The 17,165-nt window shown below is 41.5% G+C and overlaps 1 long non-coding RNA gene across 1 annotated transcript in view; it reads left to right on the forward strand.

Moving 5' to 3' along the window:
* The first annotated feature begins 1,924 nt into the window (after positions 1 to 1,924).
* Positions 1,925 to 17,165, forward strand: part of Gm46033 — a 49,174-nt gene continuing 33,933 nt past the window's right edge. The window contains exon 1 of the long non-coding RNA XR_001778522.1: positions 1,925 to 2,077. This is a non-coding gene — a long non-coding RNA (predicted gene, 46033). The remainder of the gene's footprint in view (positions 2,078 to 17,165) is intronic.

Here is a 17,165-nt window from a genome sequence, read left to right on the forward strand (position 1 = left end):
CCTCAAGTGTTTATCTACTTTTTTAAAAAAAGAGAGATTTTTACTCACTGCCAAATTTATTCATGACACCATGCTCAGGTTGAGTCCTCATGGAATAAATAATGCCAACACAGTAGTCTGCAGAAACAGCCTCTGTGCTCCTTGGACTAACTTGTATTAGCTAACTTGAGTTTTTGCTACAGTGCATGCAAATGTAAGTGCTTTTGGCTTCGCTGCATTTGCCGAGTCACTATTTTTTTTTTCTCTTTAAAATAGTGCAGCATTAATCAAAATGCCTCCCCAGCTCAGACAACAAGTGACAAGGTCATTTTCATTTCTCCATAGCTCATTTCCAAATTCCTCTCGCACCTGAAGACGGAACAATCATTTCTCGTAACTGTGGCACGGTGAGGCTATGAGATTGGAACTCATTCTTGCTGCCACTTTGCCATTTTGAGATATTTTTCTTAGATCACCTCAATGCGAGTATGATTATCCAGTATACAGCTCTCCTCATAACTGTAAACCTTCACTGAATCCTCATGAAGTTAACTAGACATGTAAAATGTATTCAAAATAAGAATACACTTCGCTTTGAAAGCATGCATGTCAGTTACAAATAAGATATGCACGGGAAAAGAAAATCACATTTAAACTTCTCATCAAATCAGTGTGAGAAAGCACCACGATTGAAGCAATAGCTTTGGAACTATGAATCTCACGGGGATTGGCAGCAGCAGGGACTGAGCTATGGACTTAAGCTGGGGATATGTGGGGCTGAGTCTAGGCACTGTTTCTGCTGCAACCTCCTGATGGCTTCACTCTCACTGTGCCTGGTGAGTAGGGAGTCACTACGCACACAGTGTCTCCATAACATGGTGCATATATGGGATGGTATTAGAGAGCATTTTTCTATGCAGGTCTTAGAGAGGTGGATGACACTTCAGTACCTGTGCTTCAGGGGAGGAGTATGCTAAACTAATCCAAGTATGAGAATTTCATATCCTTTGGGTGGAGGTGAGGCTATTAGAAAATGAAGCTCCAAGGAAGCCAATCAATGCACAGACAGAGGGTAGATTATCCAGTCCAGTGAGGGGACATTGGAGAATGATTTTCTTGAAGGAAATGAGCCAGCTGCTTCCTGTCCTGTGGGAAGTCCTGTTTGGGCATAGAGTGCAGAACCTTATCACCGGCCCAGAGTAGGAGAGTGGATCGGAATTGTTCTACATGGTTCTTTGGCTTTCTCAATCTTGAGAGTTAAAATTTACTCCAAGGGTCACTGAAACCCTATGCTGTGTGACTCTGTTGGAGACATGAATAAATGTCTATTCCCCATAGCTAGGACACCAACAGTAGCCCAAAGAAATAAATCTACCCTAGTCTGAGACTATCACTTGGTGAAGCAGAGTTTCTTGAGGCTTCATAGATGAGAAAGGAGATGCTTCGCAGCGCCATTGATAACCTAAGAGTCAGCTGAAAAGCCCACCACAGGAGCCTTCAGAACCTGACAACATTCTCAGTTGCCTGAGTCTTTAAAGTTTGACTAACTTCAGGAATCTTATGCAGACACATTCCCTCAAAGATGGAATGTTCCAATTTGGACCAGACAGCTGCACAATATTTTGGCCTTTCTGGGCTGCATTACCCATGTCCTGATGTCTATACTTCAAAGATGGGTGAGGCATCTAGAGGACAGTGTCGGGTCTGAATTTCGACTTCTCGTCCCAAGTTTCCTGGGCCTGCCACAACTGCTCTTGGTCAGCAGAACTAAAGTCATTGCTAGACTTTTGAGACTTGGCAGAGTTTTCATCCAGAACACGGCAAAGAAGGGAGCCAAGGAGGCCAAAGGAACATGATCTGAGCTTGGTCTGTTGTAACTCGGTGAAAGTTGGTTGGAGGAAGCTGACAAATACCCTTCAGATGAGCTTCATTAGGACAGAGAACATGACTGCGGGCAGACATGATCTGGCTCAGAAGTGGAAAAGCTTTAGGAGGGATGGAGCCCCAAACCAGAGATATACAACGAGGGAGATCTTGACAGGAGGTGAACATCAGTTGAGCAAAGGAGCTTCATTAGAAGAAAAAGCTGTTATATGTAGTATGACTGGGGTCCTGACGGGAAAAAGCTTTCAATTACAGAGGACTAATGGGGATTGTGATTCTTGTAAGCTCTCTGATGTATGTGTGGAGAGGGGTAGGTTAAATTCCACAGGGCCTGATCTATCCTGTCTTTGTTTTTGGTGGCAGAAGTCACAAGGTACTTATGGGAATCAAAAGGACACTCAAAAAAAGTCAACTTATAATTCAAGGTTATCCTTATGTTGTGATGATCTCTAGCCATGAAGTTATCTTGTTGCTACTTCATAGCTGTAATTGTGCTACTGTTATAAATAATAATGTAAATATCTGTGTTTTCTGATGGTCTTAGGCCACTCCCATGAGAAGATTGTCTGGAGCAAAGGAGTCATGGCCCACAGGTTGAGAACCACTGGTCTAGAGGTTCAGGGTGTGCTGTTCTTGTTCATAGAGGCAAGTAGGAGGGTAAGAGCTGAGCTCTTTGTAAGAGGGGTAGGATCCTAACACATTTTATCAGCTCTATCCAGGGAGAGAGGCTGCCACAAGAACGTTTACCTGATGCAATTATATGTTTTAGTGTAGTTAGAAGATGCTGCTAAAATTAGTGTAAGATTAAACTTTAAAACCCAACCTAACCTTCCAAAATATGTGTGACACAGGTCTGTCAACTTCAGGTGCAAGGTCAGCTCACGAAAATGAAAAAGGATAGGGGCGGCCTTATTAGACAGAGCGAATGCTTTATGTTTTAATGCTGTTTGAATTTTGTGTTTCTAAATTTGACTACACAGTTCTGGTTGTAATTCTCAAGCTAACTTAAAACTCCATATTTATTCTGAAGAAGGGACACTAAGCCTATGCACTGGCCATTCATGTCTGGATGAAGTAGCCACAGAGGCTGTCTGTTCAGATAATACGGGTATCTTACTGGCCTCGAAGTTTTGCATCATTTTCCTTTGAAGCAAATATTGCGTGATTTCAAAAGTAGGAATCCTCTCTGAGCTACAAGGAATGGAGGGCCCTTGGGCAAGGCTGAGAGGGTGTGGCTGTGGCTGGCTTACCCGTGAGCTGGAAGGTAGTATCCTGGATCTATCAAGTGATATTGTTTCTACACTGCATTCAACACCTGACTCCGGAAACTGAATCTTTACATCCTCCTGGCAGACAGTTACACTTAACTCTAAAGATCTAGCTTAAATATAACAACATAAAATCAGCATTTGATCATGGTATCATGGTCTTTATAACCATGAACTCAGAGACAGCATTCAGTATCTCAAAACTTCGTGTAAAGACAATCAACAGAAATCAGGTTTCTTTTGCCTTACAAGTAGAATACTTTATCAGAAAGAATGATCATTATTCATAAACATGGTCACCATGGTGATGATTGTTCTAATTTATCCTTTTATTAGTTTCACAGAGGCAGCTCTGCTTGGACCGTGAAGTGCTCTAATGGTTAATGTGGGTGTTTAATGCGATGTGACAAACACATTAACCTTGAGGAAAAAATAATGACTGGAGCGAATTGTATAATTTTTATCTTTATCACTACAATGCTGTTTTGGGGAAATAATTGCCTAATAATTTCACTGCAGGAGCAACCGTGTGATAACAGGGGGGGTGACTAATGTTGTGTTTAATACGGAGCTCCAAATGTCTTTGCTGCACATAGAACTGCACCCCTCACCACCTAGCCCATCCTTCTCCAGAAGCAGATTCTGATAATTACTCAGAGTGCCTAATGGAAGAAGGAATATTGGGAGTGAGATGCATAGTCGCAGAGGATAGGAAGGCTCCATGCTGGTGCTTAAACTACAAACAAATGCAGAACTGATATTTAAAGTGAAAGTCATATGCCTTTGGGCAATAGAGAATTTCAGGTGAGTTAATTTTCTAAGACATACCCGAATCCTACACACAGTTAAGAAAAGATATTAGTCATATGGTAATTTGAAGCACATATCCACAGGGGACCTGGCATGTCTTCCCTTTGAACTTGCCTTAAGGAAAATGATTTAGCAAAATGTTTCTCTCTAGTGTGCAAACACATCTTATACATTTTCAAGGCCTGCACTATGATAGCCTAGGCATCCTAGTGTGCAGACACATGTGTCATAGACTAGGCCATGCAGATGTTACGGATATAAGCTGTAGCCGTATCCCAGGTGGCACTCTCAGTACAACAGTGTGAGAGGAGAGCTCCAGACTTACCACACGCTCATTACACAACTTCAGGAGAAATCCAGATGAGGAAGAATCCAAGCCAAGCCCTCCGCACTGTGTCCTACCAGCCACTGATGGAGAATTCATGGAAGTACTTGGCCAATACTAGTTTCTGTGACTCGGTTTTGTGTTTTGAACCTGAACATGTGACTCATCTGTAGGCTCTGTGAACTTCTCTCTGATGTTTATTTTGTGTGTAAGTGAGTGAGTTTCTCACTTACTTGTGTAGGAAGCAAAGATAAAGATTATATACCACTGTATTTTCTCTAAGAGTCATCAGAAAACAACAACCAACCAACCAACCAACCAACCAACCAACCCAAACCAACTGAATAAGAACCAAGCCAAACAGCCTTCAGACATCCCAAGTGCAGGGAATGAAGATAGATTTTGGTGATTTGTAGAATTCACCATGCTTGCTCAGTCATATTGGAAGGAAAGGACAGGATCCACTCAAACTGAGCATAGAAATTATTTGGCAGTATTTTACTTCATGAACTTGAAATGAACAGAAAAGAAGGGAGGCATACTGTAGGGTAAGTCCTTTTTCAGCATGTCCTCTGTGCTCATCATGGTGGACTTCCACTGACACAGACCAACTGAGACAGGTGTTCATATGAGGTGGAGGTAGTTCCTAATACAAATTGTCTTCCAGTTGACCAGACATATACAAGGTAGAGTCTGGGCTTGGGACCAGGTGTGCATGTGCAGCACATAACCAGCCATGTTACTTTACTTCTAATCTTTCAGTCTTTCATAATGACTTAGAAGCATAGACAGTTGGTATAACATAAAAACCTCTTTCCTATTGTGAAGATAATGTTTAATTTAGAGATGGACTCACTTAGAGGCCACAATCAGTTTCGACAAAATGTTGGCACCTCACAGATCTTTTGTGAAAAGGCTTGTATTCCCCATTTCAAGCTGGGTATGCTCTGTCTGTACATTGGCTAGATTTTCAACGACATGCTTGTGTTTTAGGATCTGCACTGCAGTGAGACAAACACCAGACCAGATTAAAACAGATTAAGTATAAATATTAGATATCAAAAATGTTGAATTCCATAGTTTTGAAATTTCTGATAACTTCTTTACTTTATATTAATTACTGGAGCTTTCCATTTTTAAATAAAGATTTACTTTTCTGGATTTATGTGCATGAGTGTCGAACTGTATTTATGTCTGTGTACCACATACATACCTGATATCTAAAGAAGCCATAGGAGGACATTGGATCCCACGGAACTGGATGAATATATGACTGAGAGCCATCGATGTCTGTGTGTGTGTGTGTGTGTGTGTGTGTGTGTGTGCACGTGCACAGGTGCAACTAAACCTAAGTCTTCTGTAGGAGCAGCAAGGACTTTTAACAGATATTCCATCTTTCTAACTGACATTACTGGATCTTTCAAAATGACCCAAGTCTACTCATGACTATGATAGAAGGAAAAGTTGATTTCATTAAAGAGAATTACATAAAGAGAATCAGTGGTAACCTAGTAAAATAGGTAAACTGAGTTCCAGATCTCACCCAAAATTTCAAGGAACCTGCAACAATGATCTGAACAATTTCATTTTTGCAAAACTAATATGTTGAAACCCTAACCCCTAGGGTTGTGGTGTTGCAAGGTGAAAACCTATAGAATTACCTTCACTATGAGGTTCTTCCTCCACATCTGAGAAATGTAACACTCAGTGCTTACAAGCCAAAAAGACCAAGGAACTTACTTGAAATAGCCTTGAACCGGTTAGGGTGGTAGACAGTGGATGGGGAAGGTTGCATTGCTGGTCCCCTCTTGAAACCTTCCTGCCTGTAGCTGACCAGCCATTTAAACTACTAGTGCCTTTCATTGTAGATTGAGTGAAACAAAGACATCACAAAAAATCCCAGCCAAGATGATTCATCACCTAGCTCAGCACACAGACTCATTAATTATGGCAGCTGAGATAGGTAGACACATCCCCATTACAAGCTAACCTGCAGCCAATTCAAAGATCTGTGAAAATAAATCATCATTGTTTTGAACCTCTGAGTTCATGAGTTTGGGTTTGGCACATGGACAATAGGCAAAGCTGTACAATAAGTTACAGATGACCATGAAGCACCACCGCCATGATTGCCAGCTTCTTTCACAATTAATCTTGAAGCTGATGCTGGGCTGGACACTTAAACAACTGTAAAACCTTAAGTGGAGAGATTTATATTGGTATGCCTGCTATGGAGGGTGGATGTTGAAGGAAGGAAGTTGCCTGCACAGATGAAAGAGAGGGTTGACCAGAAACAAGTTGCTGAAATCTGATTTGGCTTTTACACCTGCCTCCTGAAAGCTGAAGCCCCATGAAGAGATGAAAAATGGAATCAGGCCAGCTCAGATATTGCTGGTGACATCGGACAAATCTTTATCCCCATCCCTTAGCTTGCGCATTGAAACACAAGCCACGACTCGTTCTAATTATGCTAGTTTTTTCAAGGAGCTATTTTGAGGTCCTGCATACACTTCTTGTGTTGGATCTTTGCACCCATGAAATCATGAAACCTCAATCGCAGGATGTTGCTCACTGGTTTCTATCATACAGCTACCTTCCAGACCCACTCGAGGATGACTGTCTGAAAGCTCCTGATGACAAGGGAAAGCAGTGCATCATAACAGCTCCAGAAGTGACCTGGGTTAGTATATGAAGACACTATAACTACAACACAGAAGGTAGAGGAAAAGGTAGGACCAGGGAATTGTGAAAGGCAAAGCCTGAGCTGTCACAGATGAAATATGCAATGTTGAGATTTTTAAGATGTGATTTTTAAACAATATAAGACAGGAAGAACTATAAAAAAAATCTTGGAACTTGTGAGACTCTTACCAGAAATTACATAGAAAAGGACCAGAGAGCACAGGACTCGCTCATAGAACACTAGAAAACTACATATATGTGGAACAATGTCAGACAGCCTCATACCAATGTCATTTGAATTGGTAAGACTGGGTAAAGAGAAAAATAAGTATTTTAAGATGTGATTTTAGAAAATTCATCACAATAGGAAGAAAATAAGCTAAATTCTATTCTCTCTCTCTCTCTCTCTCTCTCACACACACACACACGCACACACATGCACACACACACACTTTAACATTCTCCCATGTTTTGTTTGTTCTACTCATTCTCTCTGTCTCTGTCTCTCTCTGTCTCTGTCTCTCTGTCTCTCTGTCTCTCTGTCTCTCTCTCTCTCTCACACACACACATTTTAACATTCTCCCACATTTTGTTTCTTCTCTTCTCTCTCTCCCCCTCTCTCCTCCACCTCTCTCTCTCTCTCTCTCTCTCTCTCTCTCTCTCTCTCACACACACACACACACACACACACACACACTTAAACATTCTTCCATGTTCTGTTTCTTCTATGTTTCCTATCTCATATTCACTGTCCATCTTCATCTTGACCTTAGGAAATGGATGTTGCCTCCATCATCTTCCTGATCTCCTCTACAATGGTCCCCCCTCTCCCTCACGCTGTTCACTCTGTCTGGGCCAGTGGTATTTGCCATCAGAGACAGCTTTGGGATGTAAGGATGCCTACAAGTATCTTTTTGTGTACCAGAGATTCAGAAAGAACCTCCTGAATGAAAGGCAAAATGGACTGGGGAGGTCAGAGGACAAGAAACTATCACAAACAAAGTTAGTGGTTTTTTTGGTTTTTTTTTTTTTTTTTGCTTTGTTTTGTTTTGTTTTGTTTTGTTTTCTTTTGTTTTGTGAAATCCATGGCCTCAAAAGCATTTGGGCTCTGTGGGTTTGAAGTGGAATTATTACAAAAGAAACAGCTTTGAAGTAGACGTTCTGTATCATAAAAGTCCTAAATTTTCAGAGCTTTTTATTTGCTAAGGAACTGAATGTACAAAAAGTAATAAAGATCAAGCACGCCTTTTCATCTGAGTTTAAAAGCAAACAACAGTGGGGAAATCGTGACTTCAAGTTAAACTTCCAGTAATGAAAACACTATGTTTTGCCTAAGAACCGGGAATTAATATATTTCCAACCTTAATAAGTCAGAGCTGTTTGCAAAACTTAGTTTTGATGTTGACATTTCAAAAACCCACCCTACTTATCAGTACTAAACATTTATTTTTCATGAAGCAGTGCTGAATGGAGGCAGCTCACATCAGCATCTCTGAGATGGGCTATGGTGTTCTACTGCATCATAATAACCGATGCAAAGAAATACAAAATACTCATCTCCTTCAAGGACTGTGCTACAGTTACTTTCACAAGCTAAAATGAGGATATTGAAAGAAAATGATATGCAGTTAATAGTATTATACAAATATTTTAAGGCATATTTTTCCCAAGAGTAATGCAAGTAATTCACAGCAATATTTTTACTTATTGTTTGAAACTTTCATGCATGTACACAATGTATTTTGATCATACACTGATCTTCTCTCACCGATTCTATAATTCCTCACTGGCATGCCCTCCCATCACATAGATAAAGAGAGTTAAACATTCCAGCTTGGAGTTGGGAGAGGCTCCAGAGGCCCCACCCCTAGTTGAGGGGCCATTGGTTGTTGATGGTTGCAAGGGGATGGGGGTAGAGTCAGGTGTTTTGAGGCTGTGACCCAGGTAGGTTTCTCATGCTCCAGTGGATGGTCTTATAGGGAAGCACGAATCAGTTCAGTGGGTTAAATAAACAAACAGGCACAATCAGTGCAATTGGCTTCTTGGGTGAAAAAGCCCAATACCAACCTTTAGCACATAATGAAGCTCCTGGCTCTATACCTACTTAAACCTGAACTGTGATGGTAGGATGTAGTTGGCTCCAACACCCTGATGAAGGGTAGACTTTGTTTGGGTGTTGTAACTTGTCCTATGAGAGGCTCCACCCAGCAGCTGACTCAAAAGGATACCCACAGCCAAACAGTAGATGGAGCTTGGGGACTCTTATGGAAGAGTTGGGGGAAGGATTGTAGGCTCCGAAGGAGATAGGAACTCCATAGGCCAACATAGTCAACTCACCCGGACCCTTGGGTGCTCCCAGAGACTGAAACACCAACCAAAGAGCACACATGGGCTGGACCTAGGCCCCATATGTAGCAAATGTGCAGCTTAGTCTTCCTTTGGTCTCTGAACAATGGGAGAAGGGGTTGTCCCAAAAGCTGTTGCTTGTACATGGAATATATTCTTGTAGCTGGGTTGGCCTCAGTGGGAGATGTGTCTAGTTCTGAAGAGACTTGATGTACCAGGCTTGGGGGATACAGGGGGTGGGGGCTCCTCCCTCTCAGAGTAGAAGGGGAGGAGGGAGAGGGAAGGATGGTGGGAGGAGGTGACTGGGAGGGGGGCAGTGAGCAGGATGCAAAGTGACTTAATAATGATGATGATGATGAGGAGGAGGATAAAATAACCACTGAAAGTGATAGCAAACACAGAAAGAACATTTCACATTGCCCTCAGATGAGACATTGAACAAAGGGTCACACCCAACACAGAGTTCAGAGGAGGTCATTTAATAACTCTTCACCATCTGACCAGGAATCCAGGTCATCAAGTAAAAGAAGTTTGTTTTTCTAGAGTGATGTTAAAACTGAATTCTATTTCTGTCCTTGGACCCTGTGGGGTTCACTGTGTGCCCTTTGTAGCTCAGGAATCTGAGCATTGCCAGTTTTTCTTTTTTTTCTTTTTTTTTCATAATTTTGTGAAGAAATAAAAGGTAGTAAGCATTAGTCACAGGAGTTTTCACAAACACACACACACACACACACACACACACACACAATGAGTTTGGGATTTCACTTAACATTGAACAGCTATTTGTTTCTGGGTGTTACTCATTGTAGCTTTTTTTTCCCCCCGAGTCCAAATGGCTTAGATGTCTCTGAAGTTTGCTTTTTCTAGTTGTAGAACCTGAAATTTGAGACTGGGAAACCAGTGTGGTTGGGTCCTGATAAAGTTCACAGGCAGCCTGTGTGCCTTCATGGTGAAAGATACAAGAGCATTCCTAAGGGCTCCGTTGACGGGGACTCTATCTTGACCCCTGAATGACCAGAATGCCTCCAGTCTTTTTCTCCAGTTTTTTTCCTGACTATTCAGTGTAATATTTATCATTGCAATGTGCTGTTTAATGAAAGTGTGGTGGTTAGTCTGTGTCAACATGACACAAGCTGGAGTTCTCCTGGGAAGAGAGAACCTCGGTGGACAAGTTGCCTTTATCTTCCTGGCGTATAGTCAAATCTGCAGGGTCCTTCCTTCCTTCCTTCCTTCCTTCCTTCCTTCCTTCCTTCCTTCCTCCCTCCCTCCCTCCCTCCCTCCCTCCCTTCCTTCTTTCCTCCCTTCCTTTCTTCCTCCTCTCTTATATATTACATTCTGATCACAGTTTATCCTCCCAGTCCCTCCCCACCACCTCCCCTCTTCTCCAGATCCACTCCTCCTCCATTGCCCTTCAGAGTAGAGCAGGGCTCCCAGGCATATTAACCAAACATAGCGTAACAAGTTACAATCAGACTAGGCACATGCCTCATATCAAGGCTGGACTAGTCAACCCAGGAGGAGGCAAAGGGTCCCCAAAGCAGGCCTCCATTCCTAAGATCACTACATTGTCAGTATATATACGTAAATACACACACACACATGTGTTTGGTATATGTGTGTGTGCATTTAAAATATAAAATAAATCTTAAAAGGAAACTGTCTAGAAATAGTACCACTGTTTAACTGCAGACAGATTTTTGGATTCAGGAAAGTTTGAAGATATCATCGACAGTGTGCATTTAAAAACGAGATTTAAATGCGTGGCATGTGAAAAGGAGATGAGCAAATGAAGTGTCTGTGAATCAGAGGTTACCTAGGCCCAGTTGCCCAGTCTGAAGGCTTCCCTGTAGAACCAGCCAAGGCAGACACAGCTTTACTCAGCCCTCTCTTTTAGGTCTCATATATGCCCTGGAAGCTGTGGGAAGGATGGTGTATGCTGTTCTTGTTTTTGCTTTGTTAAATATTTTCAAACATAAATGATAAAGATTCTTATGACCAAAAAAAGGAAAAAAGGAAATATCTTGTTTTTCAAAGAAAAGAGCTAAAAGGAAATATACATTATTAAAATGAAGACACAGTTAATTAAAAAGAGTATCAGTGATAGTGAAAGACTTAATGAACCAAAAACTCAGATCAAAGAGTATCTCATAGATAAATAAATTTAAAATATGAAGGACCAAATGATACAGAATATGAAAACATAAATTTATATTTGATGTGGTATATAAAAGACAATTAGTGTTGATAATACTTAAGTACTTTAATCAATCCAAAAGACTATAGACATCTGAATGAAATACACTTGGAAAACACACACATGCACACACAGACACACACACACACACATATGCACAAACACACACTCTCACAGACACATACTCACACATTCACACATACTCTCTCTTTCATACCACACACACATACACACACACACACCACATAGCAGTTAAGCAGTAATACATTAAAAAACAACAACAACAACAACAACAAAAAACTTTGAGATGTTACCACTATGGCCTCAGGGCACAGGAGGGAATTATTAGACATGTAGATCTATAATTCAAAATGTAAAAAGAGTCTTACTTTGCCATCTTGGCAGAAAGACATCTCTGATCCTCTTTGTTGAAGAATGAACTCTGGTTGACACACCCTTTATATGCCCTTCTTTTAATGTTTTAAAAAGTCAGGGCATTGTTTTCATTATGACATTGAACTGCACAACAGGTAGAAGGAAAATTTTACTCTAGGAATTCAGATGAAGCCATTTTGACTGTCCACTGAAGAATTATGTTCTGCAATGTTGGCTGGTTCCCTGCTTGCAGGAGCATGGGGCTCTGAAGCGAGTGCCCGCAGCCGTGTTTGGCTAGTGGTTTCCTTTGTATGAGGTTCTAGGTGGCAAGGGATAGCCAGAGACCTGACTCTTATGACCTTGTATTTCTCTGCCAGTCTTCAACCCTATTAGCTCTGCTTTCTGAAACTCAGTGTTAATTATAGTGTTATGAAATGGCACAAGCTGGGCATGGTGGCCCATGCCTTTAATCCCAGCACTTGGGAGGCAGAGGCAGGTGGATTTCTGAGTTTGAGGCCAGCCTGGTCTACAAAGTGAGTTCCATGACAGCCAGGGCTATACAGAGAAACCCTGTCTCAAAAAAAAAAGAAAAAAAAAAGAAAAAAATAAATAAAGAAAGAAAGAAAGAAAAGAAAAGAAAAAAAGAAAAAAAAAGAAATGGCACTACTTTGTAGCCAACTCTTGATGGTTTTAAGTTTAAAGAAGAGTATACTATATGTATTTCACAGAGTGCCACTGCTTTCTTCATTGTTCCTACACCACCTGACTTTGTATAAGAATGATTAGTGAATGCTATACACTTATTATCATGTGTGACCTATCATGCTTTCAATCTTCCAGAGTGCCTACAGCTGCTCACCTAGGAGTGGCAGGCACTTCAAGAGTCTCTCTCCTGTTAATGCAGTGATTTTTGATTTGGCTTGATCTTGTTCAGGCCTTGTGGACGCTGCCGTTGGCACTGTGAGGTCACGTGTACAATGGCACTGCCATGTAAGTCTGCAAAGGCAGACTTAGTGCAGACGCCCGCTACCTCTAGCTTACCTAGTCTTTTAGTCTCCTCTTTCAAAAATGTTTGCAAAGCCTTGTGGGGAGGGGTATAGCACAGTTTGTTATTCTCCGTAGGTTGACCAGTTGTCGCTTTCTGTATTTACATCTGGGTTAGAGATCACCGAGGAAACAGTTACTGAGACACAAAAGTGAACAGAGTAATTTCCTAGTCAGGTTTATGTGTCCTTGTACTATATATAACATATTTCCTGACTATCCATTTGCATCTGTCCCAGTCTGGTGTCACCTGCTATCTGACTTCACAACTCACCCCCAGCAGCAGTAACAGAAAACTGCATGGGGAGTGGGCTGGAGTTGGAGTTCAAGAGACAAAAGCTCTCAAAGTCTACTGTTTCATACCATCCACAGGCAAATATATGACCTAACAGGCCAAAATTGACTGAGATTGGCACCAGCAGCCAGCTGTCACTGTAGACCACGCTCTCCTGGATTTATAATGATAAGAAAAGCTGAGCCCATGCCTCTGGAGGCTGTTTATATCCCAACCAGTCAATATCTTGTCACTAGGAGTCGGCACAGATGGTGGCGCTGACCCAGAAGAAGCAGGCAGATCCTTCCCTGAGATAGTTTTGATGGCTTGCTCTGTGCTGACTTTCTCCTGAGGGACCAAGCTGCTCCCATGTCTGCATGGCCTCCCCATATGTTTCCTGTTTTGTTTTTTGTGGCATGGCTCTCCTTTTTCACTATGCAAGGCAAATATCAAAATTTTCAGCTGCTTCCATGTCTCTGCTCCCCCTCTGTACATCAGGAGCAGAAAAAGAGAAGTTCCCTCTGTGTGGGACATCTTCACAAGAGCCTGGACAGGTGAAAGCTACAAGCACAAAGCAAAACCAGTTAATGCTTCACCTTGTGTTTGTTTATCATTCAAAAAGCAATTATATTAAAAAATAAAGAAAAGACAAATATATGTGTGTGTGAGTGCACACACACACACACACACACACAATTTCTTCAATGGAGAATAGTTGTCCATTCTCAGGGGGAAAAATATCCTCTTCACTCCCAGTGTGCATCTTCTGGAGGGAAAATGCATGCAGTGGTCACAGTGGAATGCAGCATCCATCTAGCCAGCCAGATCAGCTGAGTCACCCTGAAGATTTTCAGGGTGTCGGGTGATCAAGTTCTCTTTTAGTTCTGTGGCTCCCTGGTGAGGTTATCCTGAACATTCTGAGGACTTTAGCTTTCACACTTCCAACAAGTTTCTGAATTAGTTGGTCAGCTTCATAGATGCTGGTAGAAGATACATGGGCCCCTGGTGGTGTTATGTCCAGCTACAGACATCATTCCATGAGGAGCTTCCTGTTTGTATGTGTGGACAGTGTGGTCCTATGCAGTGAGGGTACTGGTGCAGTGGCTTGGCCTCCCCGATGTTGAGGAAGGTTTGAACACAAATAGTATAAACAAAACCTGCCTGGCACTGTTTTCAAAGACACAATCCTCATCATACAATGGTCAGTAGACCAGTCAGCACTGTGACCTGAGGCTACCTGGTCTCTCATGGTTATAACTGCATATATACTTTTGAGAAGGCACAGCTGACCAAAGGCTGTCACTGCTCAGTATGTACTGTGACTAGTGGAGATTCTTGCTGGCATCTGTGATTCTTAGAGAGCAGCTGGCTGGTCACTGGTAGGGGCCACGAAGCCCCTTCTTGCAGGTGACTGTCCACGCTCCCTTTGCTGAGGACAGTGTTGGGGAGCAGAGCCATGCAGGATGCACATGATCCAGCTGCATGGTGCTCTCAGGGGCAAGGTCTTTAGAACCATGTTCAAATCACATTAGGAGTTCACTGGCAGTGTTGGACAAGAGACTAAAAGATCAGTGCCTCTGATCACCATCTAGGCATTGTGACGGCTATAAAGGTGAGGGCTTGCTTCCTAAAAGAATTCTAGATGCCTTTTTTTTTTTAATCAAAGTAAACCATCCTGTCTTTTTTTATGGGAAAAACAATTTTATGTGATCAGCTAGATCTGTTGAGTAAGTTAAAGATTTACCATATTATGATGGAGTACCAAACTTACTGTTTTTGTATTTTCAGACAAGAACTCACCTTTAGTCCAGGTTGGCCTCAAACTCATTATGTAGCCCAGGGTACGTTTTTACCCTCTATCTATACTCTTGCATCAACTACCTAAGTGTTAGGATTGCAGGTATCACCATCACATTCATATCAATATGTTATGAAGACATACAGAATTCAAAGTAAGACAAATGATACATGTGCTGTTTAATTTTTTTCACAAAATGTATCTTGATCACATTCTTTCTCTTTCCCCAACTCCTCCCAGATTCTCTCCACTGCCCTACTTATCCAATTCTATGCTTCTTTATTTTCTCTTTCTTTCTCTTTCTCTCTCTCTCTCAAAAAAAGCAGAAAACAAAACTCAAAACTAAAACAAAATCAGAAAACAAAACAAGAAGCATGAACTCAGGCTTATGCAGAAGTATACACACGCACGCACGCGCGCGCACGCACACACACACACACACACACACACACACACACACACACACACAGTAGTCTGATTTGTATTGGCTTACTACTCCTGAGCATAGGGTCTGTCCTGGAGTGTGATGGAGATACCCAATGACACCCAATGGGAGTGTGGGTGGGGGGTAGATTTTTCCTTTCCTAGTAGCTAATCAATTGCAAATAGTTTCTTTGTTAGATGTGGAATGTACCCTTACCCATGCTAGCATTTTCTTTGGTTTGGATTTGTGTAGTCTTGTACTTGCTGTGACAGTTTCTGTGATTTCCTATATATCAGCCTTGTTATGGCTAGAAGATGCCTCTTCCTTGGAGTCATCTGCCACTTCTGGCTCTTATAATCACATAGATTATATCACATAGATCCCTTCCTGATCATAGATGGGAGGAGGAGTTTCATGAAGACATCTCCTTTTAGCTCCAAAGCATCTCACTTTCTCCACATTATCTAGTTGTGGGTCACCTTATTAATAAACATGTACTGCAAGAAGATTCTCTGATGAGGGATGAGTTATGTTTTGATCCATGAGTCCAGCAATATGTCACTAGGGGTCCTCTAAATTGCTTTAGCAGAATACTAGTAGTACGTTTTCCCCTAGGACCCATGACCCATCTACATATGGATTGATGGCTACTTTAGCAGTGTTAGTATGGATTCTATCTCATGGAATGGGCCTTAAAGCCAAGTAAATAAATAAATAAATACATACATACATAAGTAAATAAATAATCAGGTTGGTTACTGCTGTAACTTTTTTGCCACCATGTCACCAATATATCTTGCAGGCAGATCTCTGTTATAGGTCTCAGGTTTTGTAGCTAAGTGGTGTTTGTTATTATATTTATTATTGCTTTTCTCCTCTTATGGTGTGCAAAGTACTTTCCAGTTCCATGTCAGTAGGGGTAAAGCTTCTAGTTTGTCACCAGTTGAATTCTCCATGTTAGTGACAAATCGGTAGTGTCTCCAACGGTAGGGTCTGATCTTTGGTTGCTGAAGGTAGCCAATAGCCATGGCAAACACTTATGATTTGGAAAAGGTATGGGACCTCTTTGGCCGATGACTCAACAAGATGCAACCTATTCGTGGCACCGGAGGTTTTACTTGATAGCACACAATGTCTAGTTGAGGCCTTGTCTCCTCTAGTACATGGTCACTCCTTTAAATTCCTTTCCTATACGTACGTGTTTTAGGAAACTTCTGCAGCAATGGGTTTCCACGTGGCGTTTCAAAGGCCGTTAGTGTTAGCTGTCCTCTTCATTTTTCCTCAGATGATTTTCTCAAAGAACCAGTTTTTTATATCAATGATTCTTTGCTGCTATTGTTGGTTCTACCTTATTCATCTCATCCCTGAGTTAGATTCTTTCTTCCTTTCAACTCTTTCAGTTATTATTTCTTCTTTCTTTCTAGAGCTTTCGAATGTGTCATTAATTTATCTCTTTAGGTATTTTTGTCATTATTATTGTTTTGTTTTTTGTTCGTTCATTCATTCATTCATTCACTTTACATCCTGATAGTTCCTCCCTTCCTCCTAGTTCTCCCTTTACACAATCTTCCCTGTTGCAGTAAATCTCCAACCCAAATATGCCCCAGCAATGAAAACACAACTCAATTAATATGAATACACGCTGTGCATCCAGATTGGTCAGATCTACCACTACACTACCATCTTCCACAGCTTATGAGATCCCTTAGAACTTGCGGTTTCTCCAGGCCATGTGCTTCTGCTCTGCTTTTCTTCTTCTTCC

Source organism: Mus musculus, chromosome 8, assembly GCF_000001635.26.
Source record: "Mus musculus strain C57BL/6J chromosome 8, GRCm38.p6 C57BL/6J".
Taxonomy (NCBI): Eukaryota; Metazoa; Chordata; class Mammalia; order Rodentia; family Muridae; genus Mus; species Mus musculus.